Source organism: Protomyctophum parallelum (genome assembly GCF_964188405.1).
Source record: "Protomyctophum parallelum genome assembly, chromosome: 14".
In the NCBI taxonomy this organism is placed as follows: domain Eukaryota; kingdom Metazoa; phylum Chordata; class Actinopteri; order Myctophiformes; family Myctophidae; genus Protomyctophum; species Protomyctophum parallelum.
The window spans coordinates 44,030,554-44,035,553 of record NC_139709.1 but is presented as its reverse complement, the minus strand read 5'-3'; the positions used below and the strand labels follow the sequence as shown (position 1 = coordinate 44,035,553).

General features: G+C 47.4%; 1 protein-coding gene across 1 annotated transcript in view; it reads left to right on the top strand.

Annotated features, from left to right (window-relative positions):
* Positions 1-5,000, top strand: part of LOC310870403 (ephrin type-B receptor 1-B-like) — a 231,594-nt gene that overhangs the window by 34,025 nt on the left and 192,569 nt on the right. The gene's annotated exons all lie outside the window — the stretch shown is intronic.

The following is a 5,000-nucleotide window of genomic DNA, read 5'->3' as shown; positions in this document are numbered from 1 at the left end:
CTATAATTATCCCTTATCCCTAAACTTATTTGCCATTTTTACTATTTTGAAAAACCTTTTAAATGAGTTAAAATATCCGATCTACAAGCTCACAACGTGCCGATGTTAGATCGGTTTGTTGAACTATTTTAACACGTTTTTCAAAATGGTAAAAAATAAATGCAAATAAGTTTAGGGATATGGACGACATATAGGACAACATGGACGAAAATAGATCCCTATACATGTCGAATGGACACTATGTGCACACGCTGTGGAAACGCTGGCTGTATTTCTTTCACACGCATGCCTGATTCATCACACGCGTGTAGCCGTGTACACGCATGCAGGACCATTCGTTGTGGTTGACAGTACACCGGCCGCCGCGTCCATTATCTAAAGTCACTGGTGGACGTACTTGAGCTCATTTCCTGCCTCAGAGTAGATGCAGGAGGACAGGCCGGCATTAACCCTCATGCTTCCTGTTCTGCCAAGTGGCGCGCGCGTGCGTGCGTGCGTGCGTGCGTGCGTGCGTGCGTGTGTGTGCGTGCGCGTGTTCTTTTACAAAAGGGAGACAAGCTAACCGGAGCATTAGCCACAGATTAGTCCCAAATCCCAACATTATTAAAGGAGGTATCGTCTAACGCGCATATATGAAATCCCTCCTGTGTTTCTCACACAAGCTTCCACTGTATGGATGTTATTTCTGTGATGTGTGAAATGTCACAGAGCGCAGCAGTGTTGTATATCCACGTTGTTTTTAGAGCCATTTGAGATGGATTGCACTTTCACACCTGGTAGCAAAGGTCGATTCACGCTTGAGATGCCAAAGCAAATACAGTACATATGCTGTGTTGGGAAAAAATAGTCGATCTACAAAGCTGTGAGCTTATAGATCTGTTTGTGTTATTTTAAATAAAAGGTTTCACCTATAATGACCTAAGAGATAAGGATGGAGCCGTTTGGTGTGTGTGTGTGTGTGTGTGTGGGTGTGTGTGTGTGTGTGTGTGTGTGTGTGTGTGTGTGTTTTGAAGCGGTCATTCCCATTACCATGTTCTTGACTTGAATCATCAAACAGACGTCTTGATTTCAGGGTTAGTTGCTCCAAACGGCCCCAGAATGGCAGCCTTTTGTGCCAAAGGGCAGTCGACAGGACCTCAGCCAGCCTTGTGTGAAAGTGAAGCGCTGTACCTGCCAACAGCAGTCCCTCCTCTGTGTCCTGCTATAGTGAGTGTTTTGGCTGGAGTGGCGATGCTGAGCCCCTGCTAAGCTCGCACGGCTCAGCGTCGTGAATGGACTATTGTGGGATAACCTGGCATTGAATTGATGACCCAGAAATGGGCCGAAGTGACGTCCTGGACTCGTAAACAATGGCTTCGGCCAAGACAAAGTTGCTCCGTATATGCCAGGGAGCCGAGAGCCGCGGAGCCATTTCCTCTTCCTGTTTCCCCCTGATCACAGGGGTCTGTGGTGGGGGGAGCCATTGGTGACTTGGGAGCACCTGTGTCCCCGTCTCCATGACAACAGAGCCATGCGGGTGATGGAATACACTCGGGATGAGCTGACCGCGCACACCAGCAAGAGCGCACACACACACACACACACACACACACACACACACACACACACACACACACACACAAACATGCCTACACACCCGTGTGCACACTCACACAAATACGTGTATAGACCCTCCTGTAGTGTACTGTACACACATGCCCAACGCGTGCAAACACACACACAGGCGCAACCACACGCGCACACACACACACACACACACACACACACACACACACACACACACACACACACACACACACACACACACACACACACACACACACACACACACACTTTGGGGCGTAAAGAAAATAAAAAATTAACTTGGAGGCCAAATAAATCACACCCCATGGTGTCCGGGGTGAGAGCCCCTGATGAGATATAGAGCCTACAGAAATAGGCCATCTCTACCCCCATTCCTCCTCGCCCAGCGCCCTGAGATAATGGCTTTCAGATCTCCGGGAGGCTCCCTGACTCGGCCTGTGTAAGCAGGTTTGTCTCTGCTATCTTACAGCTGTTATCCTTTCTGCGCCGACTCTATCCTTTGCACGGGAGAACCCGCATAAAGCGCCGCCGCAGCACATCCAACGCTGCCTCTTAATGAATGCTTTGTTTAGCACGGTGCGTGCGTGTGCGCGTGTGTGCATGTGTGTGCGTGTGTGTGTGTGTGTGTGTGTGTGTGCGCGCGCTGTGCTTTATGACTCTCGCAAAGCAAAACAAAACAAAATAGTTTGCCGTCTCGTCTCCTGTCTGCACCGCTTACTTAAATGACCCGAAGGAAGAGATGAAATTAGAGGGAAGGAGAGAGTGTGAAAATGATGACACGAAGGACAAAAGGAGAGAGAGAGAGAGATAGAGAGAAACAAAGGGACTTTGGAGACCTGTTGGCAGAGAGTCAAGCGAGCTTACTGAGGCGACCAACATGGCCTGAATATAGTGGGCTGAAGTGTGGTGTGTGTGCGCGCGCGTCCGCTGTTGTGCCTTCCTCTTTTGTGTCCATGTGGAATACTGACACTCACCTTATTTTAAGCTTTTGTCATCACAACACAGTGACTCGACACCTCGTAAGATGTGCAGCCACATGCAATGCACGCACAAGTCCACCATATGAGCATATATACAGTAGGACAGAGTCCGTCCTTACACGTAGACAAACCCTGACGGCTCCATCTTCAGAGAGGGGTTTTGACTCTCACCGTCCTGCCTCCACAAAGGGAAGTTAGGTAACAGCAACACACTGAATAATGAATGGATGCTGTCAGAATGACTGTCAAGGCCAAGGGCGTACAGTTTGAAACGGCAAAATGTGGACTTGCGTGCGTGCGTAAGCGCGCGCGCGCACACACACACACACACACACACACACACATACACACACACACACACACACACACACACACACACATCCCCAATTCATCCAGATCCAGATATAGGTAGGGTTGCCACAGCATCCCTGTGCTGCTGGTCTCCCTGCTGTCGGGCAGAAACCTAATCTCCATATTTTAACTTTTTGTGTTCTTTATTCATAAATTAATGTCCTAATTGATCAATATACTACGCCGTCACGCAAAATAATCAAAAGTGGCGTTTTAAGCTTACTGTTCTGCTGCTTTTGCTAAAAAAGTCAAGGTGGTTGCACACTGGATGCGTTTTTCGGAAAACCGATGGAGAAACGCCGCAAAAAATCCGAAAATCGCACCCGGTGTGTAGGAGGGACCTTAACAGTTTTGGACATATGAGGTTTCCACCCATCAGAGACGAGATTTGTTACGCATACCAGCGTGCGTGCCTGTGTTGCGCGCCGAAAATAGCACATCTGCAAGCTCACAACGCCGGTGCACGACCACACCATATAAAGCTGGCATTACCGCCGTCGTCTCAAAAAGCAAATCAGCCGCAGATGAAGGCCGCCACTAGGCCGAGGTGTGGCCCAGGCCTTCAAGTCACAATTAGAAATTATACTTAACCCATTCTGACCTGAGATCAGATTCACACGAGGTTTCCACTGGACACACACTGGTCTGATTAACCCATTCTGACCTGAGATCAGATTCTAAAAATGTCAGTCGTTCTTCGATTTTTCAAAAAATAGCAGACCTACAAGCTCGTATCGCGCCACTCGGTGGCGCGATATGAGCTTGTAGATCTGCTATTTTTCAATAGCTAAAGCATAACATGATGCTGACACCAAAATGGGTGCCCGGTCAGAATGGGTTAAATGTTAGGCTCCTTCTTCGGCTCGCACCGCAAACCCCGCAACTTTTGGACTGGAAGCGCCATGAGCTTTCGCCTCCGACGCATCGGCTCGCTGACATCCCAGTGGATGGATGCTGTCATTAGGAAGCAGATGGGTGTGCAGCCGAAGCCATGATTTGCCAGACTGCAGTGTCACAACTATGACTACTAGTGTGTGGATGGAAAAGTGACAACTCTAGTCTCCGCACACACACACACACACACACACACACACACACACACACACACACACACACACACACACACACACACACACACGAAGATGTGACAGCATTCCATAGACGATAATTATGTGTCACTCAGGCATGGCTTGTGCCCACCCTGCCTAGCAATCCTTGTACAAAAGTCTATTTCTAAGCGAGCAGCGAATAAGTTGGTTCATGTGCTGAGACCGAAATACCTCGATGTCGATATTGTAATGATATTGACGTGAAGGTGAAGTCTTGGTGCTTTCACTGACAACATATTTACACAATGATATATCCTCATCAGTCGTGTCTACGAATAGTAAGAATTAAGAGCCTAAAGGATAATGGAATAGGTGGAACAGTCGGGTAATTTCAGAACATTACATCACTTTACTGTAAGGCGATTTACAAATTGGAATTACTCAATTAAAAGTACAAATACCTCAAAATTGTACTTAAGTACAGTACTTATGTAAAAATACTTAGTTACTTTCCACCACAGTGCTCTTGTGTGAGCAGTCTCTGGAGAGAAGATGCATCTGCTAGAGAGAAAAACCTGCAGCTTCTAAATGAGTCGGACGGATCCGACCGCCTTAATACTTTTTCATTCATCACTGCCAATCTTCGCCCATCTGTGCGAGAATGCTGTCTTTGCTGTTTGACTGCTGTGGAGGCTTAGCGTGAATTGTTGTGCGTACGTGTGCGTGAGTGTGCGTGTATCTGTGAGTGAGTGACCTGGTTTATTTGATTCTACATGGGAAGCAAGCACAAGAATAGCAAGGGAGATTGAGGGGAGGGGGTGTTACTAGCTAACTCGATTTCAGCTATGCTACATTGAAGCTATACGCTCCAGGGCTTATTTGAATGAATTAAACATTATTTTATCCAATATGTATGGTATGTTAATAATAAATATAGTATATCTAGCACATGTGCAGTGGTTGACCGCGGTCTCTTCTGTTGATACATGCTGACTGTGGTGTGTGACTGTGGTGTCACCTACTGGTTGACACTGTC